Genomic DNA, 24,711 nt, shown 5'->3' on the forward strand with positions numbered 1-24,711 from the left:
AGTTGGACATATTATGTCAATGATTTTGAGGATATTATGAACAGCTTACAACATTTTTCAAAAGGTTTTCCATCATTTGAAATCATGCTGAATCACAGACCAGCTAACTTTATTTCTTAGAATGTTGAGTTTCAACCATATAAAATTCTGTCACTGCAAGAGAGAGAAGAATGTGTCAGGGAGATGATGAAAAAGCAGGGGGGTAGGAGAAAGCAGAGACATTATGGTAAAGGCAGATTTTTTACATTTGAGGTGGGAGATCTTATGTTGGTGAAAGCCAAAGAGATATCTAATGTGTTGGCATCTGAGATAAAGAAATTCTTTGATATTTGTATAGGACCATTCAAAACTCTTGGAAATCTGCATCCTGATGCATATAGACTTGTGTATCCTAAATCTAAAAAGTTGTTTGGATTACACAAGATCACTGAACTGAAAGCATATAGACATCTAAATTTATTTATTTCTCCTTTTTCAGGAATGCAGTATGTAAGATGATGTGATTTATAAAGTTCTTTCTTATCTATTGACTGCGTTTAAGTCCACGCCACACTATATTTGCAGGTTCATACAACTATATAACTCTGTTATGTAACAGATTTGTGCTTTAGATTTTGATACATGTATGCCGTGTGACTAAATGGGTAGATCCTTTTACAACTTTGAAATGTAACAATGCCATTAAATATTTAGTGGTATATTTCTAATTTTATAATGCTATTAATGTTAAATATTATTATTATCATTATTATTATTATTATTGTGTATTCTGCAGAAAGTGATTTAATTTAGTTGTCAAGAGCTCTTTTGGGTAAAGTCATGGATGTTGTGGTAAATTGAGTGAAAACTCATTTCATTCATGTGTGCTGTAAATATTAGGAACAGCATCTTGAAAATTCATATGTGCAAACCAAACACATGTGTATGTTGAACACAGACTTCTTGTGTCAGTACATCATGGACTAAAGCCCACATCTCATTTTGTAGGCATTTGCCGGATGCTGCATCAGTGCAGCCCAATTTGTCTTGCTTGTGTACATAATTTCTCTTAATCTGCTAATTGGCAAGTGAATGTTACTTTGAGATATCTTTAGTATATATGTGTATATTACCTTACTAGCACATTTTTTCATTGCATTTACCTCTGTTTATTAATGTACCATATGTGTGAACACTTTTTAATCCATTCTGACATAAATACTGAATACTTATTTCGTTCAGTATAGATAGGCAAAACATATGCCATGTGATGTGATGGAGGTATTGAACAGCATACTTAGTACACAAAACAATGTTTCAGGATTCAATGTGAAAGCTAGACAGGAAGTTACCAATCAATTGGAGCATGTGATGAGAAATCTAGGGAGGAAACTAAAAGATGCGTGTGGATTGACGCCCACACTCCTGCATGGCTGCATCCTTGTTGGTCCAGTCAACTTTCAAGAGATCAAAGGTGCTGGGTAAAGTACTCAAGCGTCTGTCAACTACATCAGTCATGTGACTGAAATTTATAAATTTTTAGCCAAGAAATTATCCTATTTGAAAAATTATTGTATTTATATAAATTTCAAGGAACTATTTGTTTAGAAAAGAAATCACTGCTATGGACAGTGTTATTCCACATAAGTGTATGTTTTTTCAAGTGGGTGGAATTAACTTCCAAATACATTATGTAACTTTAAATCTTGTTTGGCTTGGGTATAATGCTGTGGAATGTTGATGTTCTATTACTGATGATTTGTATTGTTCAGTACAGAAATGTGAAAACTTAAAAAGTTCAGGAGTATGATCTATGAACCATATTGTAAATAATTATCAGAATCTGATAAAATTAGGCACTGTTAGGCTAGTAGTCATGCATTTCAATGAATTTTCTTATCCCAACACTTAGAATGTATTTTTTAAATTGTACATGAATCTTCTAGACTTCCATGTACATAGGTTAGTTTGTATGAACAATTAGCAAATAGTGTGGAAGACATTTATGTTTGTGATCATATCCCCTTACGATCTGATGGGACTTCAAAGTCCCAATTTATAACAATGAGTGTAAAACATTCTTTGTCATTTGAATTGCTGCAGAAATGTAGCACCCCTTATTCTTGCTTTGGTACATTGTTAATGCATCACAGTTCTTCCACGGATGTATTATCTGTGACGCCGAAGCAGTTTGAATTTCAGTTCCCCCAGTCCTTGCAGAATTTGATTGTATGCAGTTGCAGGGTGATTGTTCAGTTTTTATTTCGTGCATTTCCTGTGAGAATCTGATCATCATAATTTTTTTCCTGCTACTTGGTTAGTCAATTTATGCTAGTAATTGGCTAGAAGTGGAATCTATTATAAATCCTTAGAATAAATTTTTAGAGATAATTTGGTGCTTGTCAGTTTTGTGAGACCTATAGATATGTGTTTTTGCATGACAGGCTATGGCGAGAAACTTGAAAGATGAAGAGATACTGGAGTTACTCCTGGAGGATTTTCCATCTGACATCGATATGCCTGATGAGTAAATTAGTGATTCTGATACAAAACAAGTTTTAGAAAAATTAGAACTCAACAATGTACAAGTGCAAAGAACAAAAAATTATGCCACATCAACCACCAGTCAACAAGAGAATATTTCCACTTGTTCTCAAGAAGCTGTAGAAATACATTTTGAAGACAGTAGTGATTTTCAAAATGACCTGACAGACAACAAACAAGAAAGCAACAATGTACAAGCACAACAAGAGGGAAATAACAAAAAGCAAGCTGCTAGTTGCGAAGTCAATACAGACTCTCCCCCCACTGAAAATGAAAGAAACGCCAAAATTTTGAATTGCAGTCTGAAAGTTTGTCACAAATTTAGGAGATAAAACTGTGCAACAGAGTTTCCTAAATATATGCTCCAAAAGGGTGGGAACAAGTAGTACTTTACTCAAAAGGATTCTGCAACAGATATCTTTTTGACTGTTTTGTTGAGCAAAGTGATTGAAAATATTAGTTTTCAAAGTAATCTATATATTATGTAAGAGGCTAAATGGATACATCCTTTAACTGAAGAAGAGCTTTACAGATTTCTTGGTCTTGAATTCTTCTGCAGTTATCATTGTTTGCAACAAAAATGTTGTTGTTAGTGTTGTGATAGTGATCTGAACATTCCATTTGTCACATAAACAATCACAAGAGAGAGATAGAAACAAATTCTGTCCCTTGATTCACCTAAATGATAATCTTTCTATACCTAAGGACAATACAGACCAACTGTATAAAATACTCCCACTAAATACAGCATTGAACAAAAACTGTCAGAAACTATGGCTTCCAGATCAGATTCAGAGTATTGACAAGAGTATTGTTCAATTCAAAGAACAATCTTCCCTAAAACAATCCAATCCAATGAAGCCAGTGAAAAATGGGTACAAGCTTCGTTGTCAAGAAGATATATCAGGTTACATCTATAAATTTGATTGCTACCAGGGTAAAACATTTGATGAAAAATGAAATGTCATGTGCCTAGGGCCTCCCGTCGGGTAGACCGGTCGCCTGGTGCAAGTCTTTTTAGTTGACGCCACTTCGGCAACTTGCGTGTCGATGGGGATGATATGATGGCAACACAACACCCACTCCCTGAGTGGAGAAAACCTCCGACCCAGCTGGCAATAGAACGAGGGTCCCTTTGCAGGGCATTCTGTCATGCTGACCATTCAGCTATTGAGGCGGACAAAGCATTTGATAGCGGCTAAGAAATGTTTGGACTTGGTGGAAGTATAGCGCAGAAACTGACATCCCACCTTCACTACAATAATTATGTAGCTCTGATGGACAATTACTTCTCTTCTGTGGATCTATTTGAATATCTAAAAGCTCATGGTGTGTATGTGTGTGGAACTGGGCATCCCAATAGAGTTGGCATATCAAAAAAAAGAGCGATCAAGAGCTGTTAAGAGGTGAATTTGACAGTCAAACTTTGGAAGAAGGAATAACATTTTTCAAATGGAAAGACAATAGGAGTGTATATTTTTTATGTAATTTTTATGGAACTAAAATGGTTAACATAAAATGGAAACAAAAAGGTGGTACAAAAATTCATGTGACAATCCCAGTAGCTGTTAGAGATTATAATTCACATATGGGTGGAGATGATAAAGCAGATGTGCTCTGATCCATTTATGACAGAGATTGTAAAGCTAAAAAATGGTGGCACCACCTGTGTTTTGCTGCCATCGATGTAACAATTGTGAATTCATATGTTATATATTCAGATTTCGATGGACAAATATCTTTCCTTCAGGTGAAGCATATGGTAACTCAGGAACTTCTAACAAAAGGTAAAACAGCTCTGAAGAAAAGAGGAAGACCGAATAAAGAAACGTCTCCCAGCTCTTTACTGAATAAAAGAAGGAAGAAAGGTTTTTCACCTTCAAATGAAATTCAAAACCAAAAACTCATGGCTCATTGGCCAAATTTTGTTGCAAATCATGGTAAATGTGAAAACTATGCTACTCGTAGAATAGAATCAAGGCGTCATTCTAAATGTTCTCATTGTAAAATATTTTTGTGTGTCAATGAAAGAAAAAACTGTTTTTATTAGTACCACATTTCATAAAGTAATGTTTGTTACTGTTTGTACCACTGTGACCTGACAGGACTCTCAAGCCCCTTTTTGAAAAAAATTTATAAAATCTGCAAAATATTATTCGATGTGGTTTTTCTTTATACTAAACCTATTTCCAAACAACAAGAATACCATGGAAAACTTATGAAGTATCAAAGTCAAGAAATAAATAATTCAGGCCATAAAGGAGTATGTGGGTTAGTTTGTATGAACAATTAACAAATAGTGTGGAATACATTTATGTTTGTGATCATAAATTGTGTATAGATTGTATAACAAGATGTATACATTTCTGATTTCACACACTGATTTTGGTCCTCATGCTACTCGATTATGTGATCATTCGAAGCTATTTATGACTTTGATTACCTGTACTTCTTGTGAGTACTGCATTATTGTATGTCATTGGAGCTCGTGTTGTGTGCAAACTCATGCTTAACTCTGTTTTGGGTACCCCTGGTCATCATGACTGTGTGTGCCTCAAGGAGACTGTGCAGCTATTGATTGAGGCTAGACAGTTCCTCTAATTATTCTTTACATATAATTGAACTTATTGATATATGATTATGAACTTTATTCATTTTGTTGTGTTTAAACATTTCTGCTGGTGTGTACTCAGTGTGGTTTGGATTAATGGGTCAGTCCCCACATCGTAAGCATAGACCCTAATATTTTTTCATTATTTTCTCATTTTTTAAGTCATCATATCTTTACATACTCTGGTTTATATGGCTGATTGATTTTACGCTATACTCCTACTTGTGATTGAGTATGTTATTCTGGTCATTACTCATTGTTGTTAGTTTCTTGAGTCAGCTCACTCATCGTACACTTAGGATCTGAATTTTTTTTTGTTCTCTTTTATGATTTTGAAGGTTTGATTATATAGATGTATACTTGCAATTTGTAATTCTAGTACTTTACATTGCCTCTGCACTTATTTCTGTAGCTTTTTTGTTGTAATGTTGTAGTTTTGATCTTGTATCGTATATATTGGGATAGAATGTTCCACAGATCTGAAAACCTGAATGCCATGTCCTCATATATGCATAGATTATGACTTGTATAGTAGATATTTTTCTTATGTTTTCTGTAACATGGCATGTATCAGATACTTCTGTACATCTGAATTCTACTCTACGATGGTTAATATGCTTATACTTGTGGTATTTACTATATTTGTCAGAATAATCTTTCACTTTTATATTATGTTCATTTACGTTAGGTTATTATGGTAACATTTTTCTATAATATTTTATTATTCATTTTTACGTAACATTAACAGACACTTAAACCTCATTCATTGAAATGCTGAAAGAGACTTAAAGATTACACTAGATTAGATCACTGTGTATGAAGCTAGATATGTTAGAGCAACTTCATGTGAATTTTGTCCATAATTTTGGAAATTGTCTCAATATGTTAATTCTGCCAATTCACTACTAAGGTTTCACACCTATTTGGACTACAGACAAATTGTAAGCAAGAATAACTCTGTTGTAGTCAGAAATTTGTCAGATGTTATGTACTTCCTTCTATACCTTTTGTAGTTTTTTGTAAGTGAACCTATATTTATGTTCATAGGAAAGTGATGATCATACAACCTAAAATTTTCTTGTAATTTTGGAATTTAACTTCGATAATCTGCATTTTATCTTTTGGCATCATTTTTTACACCATTTGGCAAACCTTATAGCAGGCACAAAATATTTTAAATACATTGTTTGCATATTATGTGAGGGGGATGTTGTAACAGGACATCCTCCTCTAGCATTACTTTTCCTCGACAGTAGCTATCGATACCAGTATTATTTTTTGAATTTTGGACTGGTCAGTATTATCTCAGTTGCTCTTCCATAAACTTTCATATAATTTTATACATAGTATGTTATATTTCAAGCTAAAATTTATGAAAAGGAATTAATTTATAAAACATATTGGTTTTGACGTTATAATTGATAAGTACTAATTTTCAATGTACATTTAAATTATTTTTTTGGAAACATTTGAAATTACAAATTATTTGCCCACTTAAAATTTCTATTATTAGTTACACAATCCTGTACTGTTTACTATGTTTCTTTCTGGATTCATTTATGAAATAATAATTGAAATTAATATTGTAACATAAACTAGTAGAAATTCATTTGTTAAGAAAATTATAAATCTGTTGGAATACTGCTATTTCCGCAGAATGAGAGAGTTGTAAGCATGCCTCTGATGTGATTGGACGTATTTTTGTATTTGTATGCAAAAAATGTAATTTCATCTTTGTTAATGTGAAAAATCAAAATACTGTTGGATATACTAAAATGTGAGAAAATATATTTACATAAACAAATGCTGCAACAACAATCTTCAAATTTATTTACTTCAAACCAACTGTGAGGATCTGATGTGAGATTTTTTCAGCTTCAAGAATCAGACCCCTAGACAAGAAGAACTGGAACCATCTCAACATGACAAGTTAAGTAAACTAGAAAGTTTATTGTAATATTCACTCTTGTCAAATCTTCATAAAAGTCTTTGCTTATTAATTACTTGGACTGGATGTTTTTTAATGGTGGACAGTAGATGGAAGTGGGAAGGACAGGGGAGATTGCAAGCCATCAGTCACCTAATGTGAACAACTTTGTGTTAATGGCCAGGGTTTCTGGAACTATTGCAAATAAAAAAAGCAGCTCACTACACAGTGTCATTAGGTGCTTGAAGCATTGAGTAATGAATCACAGTATACATTTGCATGTGTTCATGTGCTGAACACAATTCATTTTCACAGGGGTTAGTGGGTGGGTGGGTAGGTAGGTACTACAGTTTGTTGCTGCTCGCCACCCCCCCCCCCCCTCCGCCCACCAAAAAAAAAAAAAAAAAAATAATAATAATAATAATAATAATCATCGATTTCCAAAAAGCCTACGACAGCATACATAGAGAATCTTTGAAGAAGATACTGAGAAATTTAGGCTTACACCCCAAACTGATCAAAATGATTGGGCTTACACTGGAGAACACAACCTCTAAAGTCAAATTCAGAGGAGCAACCTCAGACGCGTTCGAAATTAAAACAGGATTAAGACAGGGGGACGGGCTGTCCCCAATTCTGTTTAACTGTGCACTGGAATATCTGATGAGAGAATGGAGGAAGATTAATCCAGAACTAATAAAAGTAGGAACAAAAATCAAAGTAAACTGTTTAGGTTTTGCGGACGACTTAGCGCTATTAGCAAACAACATAAAAGAGGCAAGAACGCAAATTGAGACACTAGAAGAGATAGCTGGGAAAATTGGACTAAAAATCTCGTTCCAAAAGACCAAAATCATGGTCAGGGATCCTCTCTGCGTTGATCACATATCAATTTTCAACACTAAAGTAGAACTGGTGAAAAAATTCAAGTATCTAGGGGAAACAATAACACACAACAATAACGAGAAAATAAACTGGAAAGAAAGAACTGACAAACTGAAGAAGTCTCTATTCACAACTCAGAACATATACAATAAGAGATGCCTATCAACAAAAACCAAAATCAGACATTACCAGACGGTGATTCTCCCGGAAATACAATACGCATGCGAGACAATCTCCGGACCGTATAAAATAGGAGAGATAGAAGCAATAGAAAAAATAGAAAGAAGGATAGTAAGAAAGTGTATAAACAAGAAGAACCTAGTGGAAGGCCAATGGAGAATAATCCCAAACGAAACCGTCTACAAAACAATCACTCCACTAACAGAATTCTTCAGAAGGAAAAGGATATCATTCCTGGGACACATACTGAGAACGGAAGACACTAGACTAGCTAAACGACTGATCGACTTTTATTGGAATAAAAAAATCAAGTCAAACTGGGTGAGAGAAGTGCAGAAGGACATGGAAGAACTAGGAATCTCGAAGGAGGATCTTGTAACAAAATCACAGAAATACAGCGAATGGGTAAAAACAAACACAATAACACTCACGCACAAACCAAGGCAGAGACGAAATGTGGTGTATTCAGAGGAGGAAAGAAAACGAAGATCGGAACGGCTCAAAAAAATATGGGCTAAAAAGAAAGAAGAAACAGCCAAACAAATGAAACGGCTAAGGACGACTACAAGATTTGAACTAAAGTGATCCAATAGGGTCGTAAAAGCAATAAATAAATAAATAATAATAATGCCATCACTATCAATTTTTTAACATGACACAGTTGCTTAAAATTTTAGTTATAATAATAATAAATTTTAATATAATGATGATTAGTTTATGTCAGTACTTATAACTTTCAAAAAACTGTGATTCAGATAAATACATACATAGTTTGAAAAAACATTCATCCAAAATATTGAAATTTATATGCACTTAATTTAAGAAGTAGTGTATAGTAACAACCATTTCTCACAACTTCAACAGTGTCATGATATACACAACATAAAATCATGGTATGCACTCAGTATTATCAGCATTTAACTTAGTAACTATGGTTATAAGCACCAGTCTGCAGACTGTGGCTATGTGAGCATGTAAACAGTGAACAATGTTGCTTCTTCCAGTCCTTTACATCTTTAGTCAGGAAAGTCAATCACTGAGTTGTTTTTTTTTCCCCTAGTGGAGGGCCCTTCCCTTTCTGCCTTATATTACTCAACATCCTATGAATTAAACTCCTTCCAAACAGGCCAGGAAGTCCCAACAGTACTTACTGGCCGCCATGTCATCCTCAGCCTACAGGTGTCACTGGATGTGGATATGGAGGGGCACGTGGTCAACACACCGCTCTCCCGACCTTATGTCAGTTTATGAGACCGGAGCCGCGACTTCTTAATCAAGTAGCTCCTCAGTTTTCATTACAGAGGCTCAGTGCACCCCCCACTTGCAAGCAGTGCTTGGCAGACTGGATTGTCTCCTATCCAAGTCAGGAAAGTCAATCACTGAGTTGTTTTTTTTCCCCTAGTGGAGGGCCCTTCCCTTTCTGCCTTATATTACTCAACATCCTATGAATTAAACTCCTTCCGACAGCACTTAACTTCGGTGATCTGATGTGGACTGGTCTTACCACTGCGGCAAGGCTCTTGGCACTCGACAACCTATGATTTGCCAATTTTGATTATGGACTTAGGAGCTTTATCAGATTTGTTGTTGACAGTAGCAGCTGTGAAGGGTACATTTTCCAGGCTGGAAAGTTTTGTGAGGCTGGTCAATGTGCCAGGCTAACAATCTCAGCTAGGCCTCAGGTAATAAACAGTAAGGTATCCTGTGTTAAACATAGCTTGCACTTTTCTAGAATCATTGCCATTTTCAAGTTCCTTAGTTTTCATGCTACTTTATTCTCCTAAAATTGGCTGAGAAATTTGGAAATTGATGTATGTAAAAATAAAAAAATTTAGTAACATGATCCTCCCTCTTGTGACCTGTACTTTGTGGGTGCCCCCTGCATGGGAGTTGACCTAATTTATTAGTATGAAAATAAAAATTTTATTTTTCCTTTCTATTTACTGAAATGTGGTAAGTCATGGACATTGGGTGGCTGCAACGGTCACAAGCATTGAACGTGGAGTGCTGAAGTGTTAATCTTCTCCCAATGAGGGGTGCTGAACATGGGATGTGTTCACTGCAGTTTGTTAACCTTGTCAGTCAATAAGATAGTGTGAGGGGAATTATACGTTGCCTTGGGTGTGGACAAGTGAGGAACTGTGCTGAAGCGCATCACTCTCTTGCCTACCAGTGCTTATCTAGTTAACATGCTCCTCTCCCACTCTCCAAAGCCAAGACACAGCCTCCTGTGAGTTGAACTTAAGGCTCCTTTTGTTACCTCTCCCCTTCTGCAGGCACAGATATATACCAAAAGGATGATATAAACCTCTTTGTGGGTCAGTTTTTACCAGTCAACATTTATTCGTGATTTAGACCACCTAAATCAGATGCCCTCTCTTTTTCCACTCAAGCACACCTTGTACAAATCTGGTGTCAGTACAGTGGGTAAGTCCCACCATCCATTCCAGAATAGTGGTTCTGTTGTGGCTGGTTGTTGACAGAATTTTGCGTGTTGACAATGGAAAAATGTGCAACATAAGTTTTGTTACAGCCTGTAGCCATCTCTGGCACACTGTAAGCCATCACAGTCAATCACATGGACTCTGTCTCTGCTGTGCCACACATCTTCAGCATGACACATCTGGTGTGTATATGCATGTATGGGTTCAATATCCTGCTATGCATGGGTCATTTGATCATGCTGCCTCTGCTACCATTCTCATCTGTGCTGAATCCTCGCCAGCTTACAAACTGCCGCTACCTAGGCCCTGTGCACCTTGCAACCTTGTTGTTGCCTATCTGCCTACCTGTCTGCAGTTTGATGTCAGGCTATGTCTGCTGCCTGCTCCTGCTGTCACCATGAGGGTCATGCATTCAACCCCTGCACCATCTGTGCCTCACTGCTGCAGTGCCCATGATGCCAACACTGCCTTCATTACATGACATCATTAATGTGAGTGTCACTAACCTTTGATTTTTGAATCCTATCACTGACTTTCCAGCAAATGTACATGCCATTCAGCAGCCTAAAGAAATGGGGACTCTTGCTCCACAGGGCTTGCTGTACTCCCTGTGCTATTTTTTGTTGTTGTTGTTGTTGTTTACTGTAGGCCCCATGTGTTGTAACCATGCTCCAAAACCTAACCTTGAGGTAAAAATATCTCAGAGAATGAAGATGAAGGTCCTATTGATTCCTTTCTCTGAAAACTCAATGACGCTATGGTTAAAATTATAGGGTCAGAGGAGAAAAATGCCAATTCTGGAACCAAGCACCACAAACCCCTCCGGCAGCCCTGACAAAAGCAGTTTTCAATTACCAAGCTACCTTAGGTGAAGCTAGAGAAGACTAAACTAGCTCAGCTACTATCTCACCTGCCCAGTCCACTATTGCCGGTACCTTTTCAGCTGTCAATTTCATTCCTTCATTCTCGGGAAAGCTGAGTGAAAATGTGGAAAGCTCTCTGCCAAATTTCCGTGATGTGGGTTACATTTGCACCTGTCCTGAAGCTTTCCTGTTGTATGTGGTACAGCTGAAATTAGCCAGTGATGCATGTGGATATGTAGAACTGGTTGACAATTTAAAATATGCAATTAGATATGAATCTCTAACGAAAGGTTTAGAAGAGCAATATACCAATAAGCACAGTGTTAGTTACTACCATGACAAACTGTATACCCTTGAACAGAAGTCAGGGGAAGATTTTGGACAATTTAATGACTGCATAAGAACCAACTCTTGCAAAACATACCTTTGGATACAACCTGCAATGACATATTTCTTGAAGAATCTTAGGTTCTCAGATGCATGAAATTAATGTCTTCATCCATGGTATCAATCCACAAATTAACAGAGAAGGCAGACACTCCATTGCTCACCCTACCCCTACCCCCACCCCACCCCACCCCAGCACATAACAGGCAGCTCCGCCGTGTGTTTACAATTAAATCGGAGAGCGCCAATCCAAATGCACTGGTCATATGGCTGATACCTGTCTAACACCTTATTGTCCTTGTTGTGTCTGACTTCTTGGACATAGAAGTGGCTAGTAATAATTCAGTTAATTAGAACACTCTGTATAAGTAGCACTTTATTAATTGTAACAAAACTTATCTTTGTCTGGCAGGCTAGACTGCATTTATGAGACTGCAAACAAGGACTTGCAGTCCAGAACATGCTAAATGACCCACAATTACTGTTTGGTGAATTGTTACAAGTTCAGAATGGCTATACTGTGGCTTCACTACAGCCACTAGAAAACACAAGTTCATAGACACTTGTTGACACAGTTCTGATGGCGTCGGCACATAGACACAGTTCACAGGAGACAAAAGTCCCTTCAACCCCAGACAGTTGACATGGGCTGTGTCACAGCAAGTAGGTGGCACAACAACATTACTCTGACAGGAACTTCCTGGAAGTGGGCAAGATCTGACCTCGAACAGAACTGGCCTCTGACGATGCAGATGATGTGACAGACGGTACACTGTAGCTGACGTCTGTGTCCTCCAGGGCACCCGGCCAGGCGACCGTGCACGATCTTGTTGCTGGCTGCATCATGGGCTGCCAGCATGACTGGAACACTGGTGGTGGCACCATGTTAACATTCACGGGCATCTCCTGCTGTGGAAATGATAGTGCTGCCGGAGGCAAAATCTGCGACTGTGGTGGTAGCTGCTGCAAACCCTGACTGTGTGCCGGATCTGTGAAAAAAAGAGAGTGGCAGAATCTCCTGAATGGATCAGCTGAAGCTGGTTCTGATGCCTCCTGTGAAATCTCATCAGACCGTGGATGATGTAGGTGGAATGGGACAATACCTCAGACAGCACACCTCATTCCTGTCTGCGACCCCTGCCAAACACGTGAAAGAACACTGGTTACTGAGGCCAAAACTGTGACTCAGAAGGAGGGTCATGAGGTCTCTGCAGTGGAGATAGCAAATGGAGCAGAGCCCTGTGGCATTGACCATGCAGGAGCTTTGCTGGTGACTTTCCATCTTTGAGAAGTGAGCGATATAATGACAGAAAAACTTTAAAAGCCAGGTCCCATTTATGTGGTTCACAACTTGTCCATCTGTGATTTGAAGGTCCTTACAATGTATTCAGCTTCATCATTCAACTGCAGATGAAAGGGCAACTGCTGAATACTGTTGTCTGCACAAAACTGTTCAAACTCCTGAGATTTGAACTGTAGCCCATTATCTGACACTATGACCTCAGCTAAGCCTGCTGTGCACACAATCGATGTAAGAAATGATACTGTGCTGACTGATGTGGTAGATGACGGAGGAAAACTTGCTGCACGCATCGACAACCACCAGCTAGCGCATGACCCAGCAAAATCAACTGTGTGCACTGCAGGCTTAGCTGAGGTGTCAGATAATGGGCTACAGTTCACATCTCAGGAGTTTGAACAGTTTTGTGCAGACAACAGTATTCAGCATTTGACCTTTCATCTGAAGTTGAATCATGAAGCTGAACACATTGTAAGGACCTTCAAATTACAGATGGACAAGTTGTGAACCACATACATGGGACCTGGCTTTTAATGTTTTTTCAGTGTAAGAAATGGTACTGTGCTGCCTGATGTGATCATCCTACTTGGTGTGGACAATACCCCAATGTCCTTGATGCAACAACTGAAGAGCTCCCCGCCGGAGGGATTGAGGGACCGTGACTATAGCATCGCCTCTTTCAGTGTGCATCAGGACGACACCCATCTGTTCAGAGATGGCATGCTGATGAGCAAAGTAGCAACAAACCACTGGGTGGCAGATCTCCTTCAGACTCGGTGTCACCCACGACGAACAGGCTTGAGCACTGTTATAACGTCAAGTTTAACACATATATTTCAGAACGACACAACACATATAAGTCACAGAGTAAGTTGACAAGCAAGACATGGGTACACGTTAGCATTCGAATGACCACTGAGTCCCAGTCTAGCGGCCGCTGCTCGGCTGGCCGCTTACGTGGCGCAGCTGCTGCATGGCTGGCAGACAGCGCCGCACGTAGAGGACGTGCGTAATCGCGCGGCGGCGCATTGAATGATCGGCGAGTCACAACACTTTTCCCCCCTTTGAAATTGTTGCACTGGTCCTGATGGAGGTGTCCTGGAGATGGCTAACGTCCATAGGCGTTGTTTGACTCGCCGTAAAGTCTCGAGGAGGAGGCTTCCCGTACGGACGGAAGTGTCCCCGATGATAACGGGTCGAGATGACAGGAGACGTAGGAGTTGAATCTGCTGGGGCCCCGTGCACCAATCTGCCCGTTGTGGCAAGTCCAGTTGATATAACAGGAGACATGGGCGATGTGTCGGCGTCCGTTGGAGGAGGAGGCGAGTAGATTGGCTCTGACAGAGGATGGTCATCCGGTTCCTGCATGGGCACGTCTCCTGGTGGCGTCCGTTCTTGTGCTGGCATCGCGATGATGGTGAGAGGGCTGCGTTGTGAGTACACTCCTGGAAATGGAAAAAAGAACACATTGACACCGGTGTGTCAGACCCACCATACTTGCTCCGGACACTGCGAGAGGGCTGTACAAGCAATGATCACACGCACGGCACAGCGGACACACCAGGAACCGCGGTGTTGGCCGTCGAATGGCGCTAGCTGCGCAGCATTTGTGCACCGCCGCCGTCAGTGTCAGCCAGTTTGCCGTGGCATACGGAGCTCCATCGCAGTCTTTAACACTGGTAGCATGCCGCGACAGCATGGACGTGAACCGTATGTGCAGTTGACGGACTTTGAGCGAGGGCGTATAGTGGGCATGCGGGAGGCCGGGTGGACGTACCGCCGAATTGCTCAACACGTGGGGCGTGAGGTCTCCACAGTACATCGATGTTGTCGCCAGTGGTCGGCGGAAGGTGCACGTGCCCGTCGACCTGGGACCGGACCGCAGCGACGCACGGATGCATGCCAAGACCGTAGGATCCTACGCAGTGCCGTAGGGGACCGCACCGCCACTTCCCAGCAAATTAGGGACACTGTTGCTCCTGGGGTATCGGCGAGGACCATTCGCAACCGTCTCCATGAAGCTGGGCTACGGTCCCGCACACCGTTAGGCCGTCTTCCGCTCACGCCCCAACATCGTGCAGCCCGCCTCCAGTGGTGTCGCGACAGGCGTGAATGGAGGGACGAATGGAGACGTGTCGTCTTCAGCGATGAGAGTCGCTTCTGCCTTGGTGCCAATGATGGTCGTATGCGTGTTTGGCGCCGTGCAGGTGAGCGCCACAATCAGGACTGCATACGACCGAGGCACACAGGACCAACACCCGGCATCATGGTGTGGGGAGCGATCTCCTACACTGGCCGTACACCACTGGTGATCGTCGAGGGGACACTGAATAGTGCACGGTACATCCAAACCGTCATCGAGCCCATCGTTCTACCATTCCTAGACCGGCAAGGGAACTTGCTGTTCCAACAGGACAATGCGCGTCCGCATGTATCCCGTGCCACCCAACGTGCTCTAGAAGGTGTAAGTCAACTACCCTGGCCAGCAAGATCTCCGGATCTGTCCCCCATTGAGCATGTTTGGGACTGGATGAAGCGTCGTCTCACGTGGTCTGCACGTCCAGCACGAACGCTGGTCCAACTGAGGCGCCAGGTGGAAATGGTATGGCAAGCCGTTCCACAGGACTACATCCAGCATCTCTACGATCGTCTCCATGGGAGAATAGCAGCCTGCATTGCTGCGAAAGGTGGATATACACTGTACTAGTGTCGACATTGTGCATGCTCTGTTGCCTGTGTCTATGTGCCTGTGGTTCTGTCAGTGTGATCATGTGATGTATCTGACCCCAGGAATGTGTCAATAAAGTTTCCCCTTCCTGGGACAATGAATTCACGGTGTTCTTATTTCAATTTCCAGGAGTGTATATTGAGAGATGCCAAGATCCCGAGCGTCAAGTAGAGCCGAAGGTGGTGTAGCGGCATTTGGAACAGGCGTTGCCGGCACACGAGGCCGAAGCTGGTCCGAATGACGCACTGCAACACCCGTGTCCGTCTGGATTTCATACAGGCGTCTGCCACAGTGTCGTAAAATGCGGCCCGGGCTCCATTTTGGCCGCCTGCCATATCCCCGTACCCAGACGAGGTCGTCGGCGGTGAACCGGCCAAGTGAAGGCACCCGCGGCCGTGAGGTGGAAGGCCATGTAAGAGCACAGCCGGGCTGTGGTCGCCCATGGGAGTGAAACGGTAAGGCGCCAGAAACTGGAGAAGCGCATCATCAGCAGCAGAAGAAGTCAGAAGTTTCCGCATCTGAGCCTTAAATGTGTAGACCAGTCGTTCAGCCTCACCGTTTGATTGTGGATGGAACGGCGGGGCCGTGACATGCATAACGCCGTGACGAGCACAAAAATCCGCAAATTCAGAAGAGACAAATTGCGGACCATTATCAGTAACAAGAGTAGAGGGGAGGCCTTCCAAAGAAAAAATGCGGGCGAGAGCACTGGTGGTTGCCGTGGTGGTAGGCGACGTGCAACGGACAATGAAAGGAAAGTTAGAGTAAGCGTCAATTAGGAGGAGCCAATAAGTACTTAAAAAGGGTCCCGCAAAGACAGCATGAATGCGCTCCCAGGGCTTCTCAGGCGAAGGCCACGGTGACAAGGATGACTTCGGGGCAGCGGCCTGTGACGCACAAGGGCCGCAGGCAGCGACCATGTGTGCTATTTCAGAGTCGATGCCAGGCCAGTACACATGACGGCGCACCAGAAATTTTGTGCGAGACACACCCCAGTGCCCTTGGTGAAGGAGGCGCAAGACCGAAGCACGCAAAGACGCCGGTACCACAACACGCGGCGAGTCAGTGGAAAGGAGGATAACACCATCCCTAGCCATGAGGCGGTAGCGCAAAGCGTAGTAGTTCCGCAACGGATCAGAAGTCTTAGCGGACAGGCGATCTGGCCAACCCTTCTGAATACAGCGTAAAACCCGGGAGAGGGTAGGGTCAGAACCCGTAGCAGCCGCCAGCCTGTCCCCAGTGATGGGGAACCCGTCCACAACCTGCTGCTCGGCAACATCCAGGTGGAAACACAAAAGTTCGTCCCTATCGAATGCCAGATCAGGACCCATGGGAAGGCGAGACAGAGCATCAGCATTTGCATGTTGAGCTGTTGGCCGGAAATGAATCTCATAATTGAAACGAGACAAGTAAAGAGCCCAACGCTGGAGGTGGTGTGCAGCCTTGTTGGGAAGTGACGTTGATGGATGAAACAAGGAAACAAGTGGTTTGTGATCTGTAACAAGATGAAATTTTGAGCGATAGAGAAAAACACCAAACTTATGAAGAGCATAAATTATGGTCAAAGCTTCTTTTTCAATTTGAGAATACTTTTGTTGGGCATCCGTGAGTGTTTTGGAGGCATAAGCAATGGGTTGTTACGAAGCGTCAGAAAAATGGTGCACCAGGACTGCACCGACCACGTATTGAGAGGCGTTTGTGGCAAGAACAAGATGTTGGCCAGGTCGATAAGTAGCCAGGCACTGGGCCTGTTTCAGCATAGTCTTCAATTTCTGGAAAGCCGCATCGCATGACGCGGACCAGTGAAAAGGCACGTTTTTATGCAACAGGCGATGCAACGGCTTTGCCACCGAAGCCGCAGACGGTAAAAACTTGTGATAGTATGCTATTTTCCCCAAGAAGACCTGCAGTTCCTTAACAGATGTAGGGCGAGGAAGGGCATCGTTGGCAGCGACAGTTTGCTGAAGCGGACGGATACCTTCCCGAGAGAGTTGAAACCCCAAGTACGTGATAGATGCCTGAAAAAATTGTGATTTCTGAAGATTACACTTAAGACCGGCAGTCTGTAAGACACGAAAAAGTGTGCGGAGATTTTGAAGATGTTCTTCAGTGGTGGAGCCAGTGACAACAATGTCGTCCATGTAATTGATACACCCAAGGGCAGGGAGCAATAATTGTTCCAAGAATCGCTGAAAGAGAGCAGGGGCGCTAGCAACCCTGAATGGCAATCGTTGGTATTGATAGAGGCCGAAAGGCGTTTTAAGGACCAGAAACTGCCGGGAAGCAGCGTCGAGAGGAAGTTGATGATAAGCTTCTGACAGGTCAATTTTAGAAAAATACTGGCCTCCAGCAAGTTTAGTGAACAGTTCTTCAGGACGGGGCATAGGGTAAGTGTCGATGAGACATTGAGCATTTACAGTGGCTTTGAAATCGCCACAGAGACGAATATCACCATTTGGCTTAGCAACGACGACAGGAAAGGACCACTCACTAGAAGTGACAGGAAGCAAGACCCCTGAAGTAGTGAGACGATCCAGCTCCCGTTTTACCCGATCACGAAGAGCCACAGGAATGGGCCGAGCCCGAAAAAACTTAGGCCGAGCAGTGGGTTTGAGCATGATATGAGCTTCAAAGTCGTTTGCACGGCCTAACCCAGGAGAAAAAGGGGACGAAAATGACGTGGACAAGGAATCCAGTTGAGCATAAGGAATAGCATCAGAGACGATATTGACAGAGTCATCTATGGAGAACCCAAAAACGCGAGGCATCGAAACCAAAAAGATTCTCTGCGTTACTCTGGTCGACCACAAATATGAGGACAGTGCGAACGACGGATTTGTAAGATACCTCAGCATTAAAATGTCCCAAGAGAGAAATCTTCTGTTTATTGTACGTCCGTAATTGCCGAGTGACAGGTGACAGGAGTGGAGAACCCAACTGAAGATACGTCTGAGAATTAATTATAGTGGCAGCAGAACCGGTATCCACCTGCATGCGAACATCTCGACCAAGGATTTGGACAGTGAGGAATAACTTCCCTGAAAGGGAAGAAGTGCAATTGACAGACAACACAGAATCAGAATCAGCGTCATGTTCATGAACATCATGGATGCGGTCGGATTTGCAAACGGAAGACACATGACCTTTCTTTTTGCAATTGTGACACACAGCCCAACGTTGGGGACAATCCTCGCGTGAATGTTTCGTAAAACACCGCGGACATGAAGGAAGTTGCCAAGGATTTTGCTGCAGTTTCTTAGCGGGTTGTTTACGGTTAGGCCGAGGCTGCGCGTGGGAGCGCACTGCGGCCACGTCGGCCGGCGAGGACGCGCCGCACGCGTCGTCAACGGCGCACAGAGGTTGTATTTCCCCGACATCACCCCACGCCTCTATTTGCGCCCCAGCGGCGCGAGAAATTTCAAAAGACTGCGCAATGGAGAGAACTTCATCTAGAGTCGGATTTGCCAACTGAAGGGCACGTTGCAGAACTTCTTTGTCGGGTGCCGACCGGATAACAGCATCCCGTACCATGGAATCGGCATAGGATTCTTTGTGAACGTCAGTAACAAATTGACACTTTCGACTGAGGCCGTGAAGTTCAGCAGCCCAAGCGCGATAGGGTTGATGTGGCTGTTTTTGACAACGATAAAAGGCAACACGAGAGGCTACCACATGCGTTTGCTTTTGAAAACAGACAGACAGAAGTGACCACATTTCAGCAAAGGACAAAGACGCAGGATCCTTCAAAGGAGCCAATTGCAACAACAACCGATACATTTGAGGTGAAATCCAGGAAAGGAACAGAGACTTATATGGTTGTTCGTCCGTGATATGAAATGCCAAGAAGTGCTGTCGAAGACGTTTTTCATAATCAGACCAGTCTTCCGCCGTCTCGTCGTAAGGAGGAAAAGGAGGTATAGCCAACGACGAGAAACGCCCCGCATTTGACGCCGCGACGAAATCGCGAATCGCCGCTGTTAGAAGCATTTGCTGTTCAAGGAGATTTTGCAATAGTTGCTCGACAGTAGCCATGGAAACCCGCGGGTCAACGGTGAAAAGGAAAAATCCCATCCTCGTCGCCAATTGTTATAACGTCAAGTTTAACACATATATTTCAGAACGACACAACACATATAAGTCCCAAAGTAAGTTGACAAGCAAGACATGTGTACACGTTAGCATTCGAATGAGCACTGAGTCCCAGGCTGAGAGAGATGGGGCCCCTCCTCGCCCGCACCAACGTGGTGACCAAACCAAAAGTTCTACTGTCACCTCCGTAAACATGTTAGTTATCTAGTAAGTGGATCACAGGATGCTGGGCTGTGATGTTGTCCGTGCGTCTGGGTAAGACTACGCATTAACACGGTCCATCAGGTGATAGATAGTGGACGAAACGCGAGTGAGGGTAGCGATTTGAAGAGCAGAGGGAAAAAAGTGCCATGGCTCGTGCCGTGGGAAAAATACCTCTGCGACAGTGGGATGGGTAGGAAGAGCAGTAGTGGCTTACTAACTGCGATAGCTCATTCAAGGATGGATTTGTTAGTATAGGTATCATGCATCATTACCGTGACAAGCGATGGCGATGTGTCCCAGTTGCTGCAGCTGCTACATTCCTGGAACAATCAAGATCGTTATACAGTAGTGGGAGATCGGCCATAGATCATCTCACTGTGTTGGGGATGTGTGGAGCTTGTTTGCATGCAGTGTACGGTATGGCTTCCCTTTGTGGTGCCAGTTATTCGGCTGTGTATTTCAGCTGGATATCCAGTAATGGCGTCTGATTAACAGGGGCTCGCCTGTGCCTTTATGTTTGCATATGCTTGGCTATAGATGTTATGTCCTTACAAGTATGTCTTTTATGTTTCCATCTATGGTTGTGGTCGTAGTTCCCCAGATTCAGAATAAACGGGTTCTGCGAATGTCTGGAGTTTCTGTATAGTCTTGTGGTGAGTTTGTGGATTACCTCCGCGAGAGTCTCAAGTCGGTATTCCCGGTGAAGGTCCGCGATGCGTGTGTATCGTGGAGCATTGCTTATGATTTTCAGTACTTTGTTTTGTATGAGCTGCAGACGGCGCAGGCGTGTAGGCGCAGCGTATCCCCAGACAGGAGCTGCGTACGTCATCAGGGGTCGGATAAGTGTCATGTACATGGACCTCGACACCCTTCTGTTCAGTGTGCTACGCCTGTTGAGCATAGGATAGAGTTGTTTGAGCCTCGCGCTAGCTCGGTTTGTTCAAATGGCTCTGAGCACTATGGGACTCAACTGCTGTGGTCATAAGTCAGCTCGGTTGGTCATGTGTTGTATGTGGTCCAGTAATTTCCGGTCCAGCCAGACACCGAGGTATTTGGCTTTCTCGCGGGGACGTATTGGACGCGCATGTAGAGTTTTTGGTCTGCAGTAGCGGTGTTTGCGCAGTTGTTTCGGTCTTCTAGTGAACAGAACGGCTTCGCACTTGTCGACGTTTACTCTAACACGCCATTTCTCCAACCAAGGCTCGGCCACTCTGAGTGCAGTCTGTAGGCGTGACGTAATGTTTGATGGTTTCCAATCTTGCGCAGGGATGGCTGTGTCATCCGAGTAGATTGCCATCATTGTGTTGTGTGTGGTTGGGAGATCGTTTATGTAGTGGTTAAAAAGTAGGGGCCCTAGGATGCTTCCCTGGGGTACTCCCGCGTGTATACCGTGTCGTGTTGATTGTTTTCCCTGCACGTCAGTGTTGAAACTCCTGTCTGTGAGGTATGAGTGTATTAGACGCAGCAGCCCGTCGGGGAATCCCGCGTCGCTGAGTTTGCGGATGAGGCCGTTGTGCCATAGACGGTTGAAAGCCTTTTCGATGTCCAGGAACACTGACCCTGTAGCTTTGTTTATATTGAAGCCGTGTGTTATATGTTCAACGACCCGTAGGAGTTGTGTTGTGGAGTGGTGATTCCTGAAGCCGAACTGCTCCGGTCTCAGGATGTCATTTGTTATGCAGTGCCTAGTGATGCGTTTGAGAATCACCTTCTCAACAATCTTACTGAGCGAGCTCAGAAGGCTGATGGGTCGGTAATTTTGTGGGAGGCTGTGGTCTTTCCCCAGCTTCCTGAACATCAGGACCTTGGCCGTCTTCCAAAAGGCGGGGAAGTGTTGGTGTTTTAGTATGGCATTCGTTATCTGTGTTAGGTACTCAGTTGCTTTATCCGTGAACTCCTGGAGGACACGGTTTTGAATGCCATCATGACCAGGGGCTTTCCTAGCAGCGGAATGCATTATAGCCCAGGAGACTTCGGCTGTGCTAGCATGTCGAATGTCGTCCCGCGATGGTTGGGCTAGAATGCGTGTAACCTCTTGGTCAGTAGCAAGTGTGAACACTGGATCTGATGGTACCAGGTTCGGTGTGAATGACGCTGCGAGTGTTCGGGCCATTAGTTCTACTTTCTCTTCCGCTGAGTATGCAGGTCCGTCAGGCCCTTGAAGAGTTGGAATGTATATTTTCTCCCTGGTGAAGTGTCGGGCTAGTTGCCACACGCCAGGTCGTGCGGTGTCCAGCCCTTCGAGTTTTTGGTTCCACTGTTGTGTTCTATGTGTTTGTATTTTATCGTGTATGATGCCCTGTAGTCTGTTAATGTGCCGTTTGAAGTAAGGAGGCCTGGTGCGCTGCCATTGTCTCCTGAGGCGATTCCTCATTAAGATTAGGCCCAGGATTTCCTGGGGCAGGGCCGCACTGCGTTGTTATGAGGTGCGATCAGGTATGGTGCCTGCCATTGCGTCTTGGACGGCTTTAGTCAGGGTTTCTACTGCCTCGTCAATTTGTGCTGTTTCATTATTCAGGTAGTGAAGGGAGACGAAAATTTAATAGTCATGGGTGACTGGAATTCGTCATTAGGAAAAGGGAGAGAAGGAAACAGTAGGTGAATATGGATTGGGGGGAAGAAATGAAAGAAGAAGCCACCTTGTAGAATTTTGCACAGAGCATAACTTAATCATAGCTAACACTTGGTTCAAGAATCATAAAAGAAGGTTGTATACCTGGAAGAATCCTGGAGATTCTAAAAGGTATCAGATAGATTATATAATGGTAAGACAGAGATTTAGGAACCAGGTTTTAAATTGTAAGACATTTCCAGGGGCAGATGTGGATTCTGACCACAATCTATTGGCTATGAACTGCAGATTGAAACTGAAGAAACTGCAAAAAGGTGGGAATTTAAGGAGATGGGACCTGGATAAACTGAAAGAACCAGAGGTTGTAGAGAGTTTCAGGGAGAGCATAAGGGAACAATTGACAGGAATGGGGGAAAGAAATACAGTAGAAGAAGAATGGGTAGCTCTGAGGGATGAAGTAGTGAAGGCAGCAGAGGATCAAGTAGGTAAAAAGACGAGGGCTAATAGAAATCCTTGGGTAACAGAAGAAATATTGAATTTAATTGATGAAAGGAGAAAATATAAAAATGCAGTAAATGAAGCAGGCAAAAAGGAATACAAACTTCTAAAAATGAGATCGACAGGAAGTGCAAAATGGCTAAGCAGGGATGGCTAGAGGACAAATGTAAGGATGTAGAGGCTTGTCTCACTAGGGGTAAGATAGATACTGCCTACAGGAAAATTAAAGAGACCTTTGGAGAGAAGAGAACCACTTGTATGAATATCAAGAGCTCAGATGGCAACCCAGTTCTAAGCAAAGAAGGGAAGGCAGAAAGGTGGAAGGAGTATATAGAGGGTTTATACAAAGGGCGATGTACTTGAGGACAATATTATGGAAATGGAAGAGGATGTAGATGAAGATGAAATGGGAGATAAGATACTGCGTGAAGAGTTTGACAGAGCACTGAAAGACCTGAGTCGAAACAAGGCCCCGGGAGTAGACAACATTCCATTAGAGCTACTGATGGTCTTGGGAGAGCCAGTCATGACAAAACTCTACCATCTGTTGAGCAAGATGTATGAGACAGGCGAAATACCCACAGACTTCAAGAAGAATATAATAATTCCAATCCCAAAGAAAGCAGGTGTTGACAGATGTGAAAATTACCGAACTATCAGTTTAATAAGTCGTAGCTGCAAAATACTAACCCGAATAATTTACAGACGAATGGAAAAACTGGTAGAAGCGGACCTCGGGGAAGATCAGTTTGGATTCCGTAGAAATGTTGGAACACGTGAGGCAATACTAACCTTACGACTTATCTTAGAAGAAAGATTAAGAAAAGGCAAACCTACGTTTTTAGCATCTGTAGACTTATAGAAAGCTTTTGACAACGTTAACTGGAATACTCTCTTTCAAATTCTGAAGGTGGCAGGGGTAAAATACAAGGAGCGAAAGGCTATTTACAATTTGTACAGAAACCAGATGGCAGTTATAAGAGTCGAGGGGCATGAAAAGGAAGCAGTAGTTGGGAAAGGAGTGAGACAGGGTTGTAGCCTCTCCCCGATGTTATTCAATCTGTGTATTGAGCAAGCAGTAAAGGAAACAAAAGAAAAATTCGGAGTAGGTATTAAAATTCATGGAGAAGAAGTAAAAACTTTGAGGTTCGCCGATGACATTATAATTCTGTCAGAGACAGCAAAGGACTTGGAAGAGCAGTTGAACGGAATGGACAGTGTCTTGAAAGGAGGATATAAGATGAACATCAACAAAAGCACAACGAGGATAATGGAATGTAGTCAATTTAAATCGGGTGATGCTGAGGGGATTATATTAGGAAATGAGACACTTAAAGTAGTAAAGGAGTTTTGCTATTTAGGGAGCAAAATAACTGATGGTCGAATTAGAGAGGATATAAAATGTAGACTGGCAATGGCAAGGAAATCGTTTCTGAAGAAGAGAAATTTGTTAACATCGAGTATAGATTTAAGTGTCAGGAAGTCGTTTCTGAAAGTATT

Source organism: Schistocerca nitens, chromosome 3 (assembly GCF_023898315.1).
Source record: "Schistocerca nitens isolate TAMUIC-IGC-003100 chromosome 3, iqSchNite1.1, whole genome shotgun sequence".
Lineage (NCBI taxonomy): Eukaryota > Metazoa > Arthropoda > Insecta > Orthoptera > Acrididae > Schistocerca > Schistocerca nitens.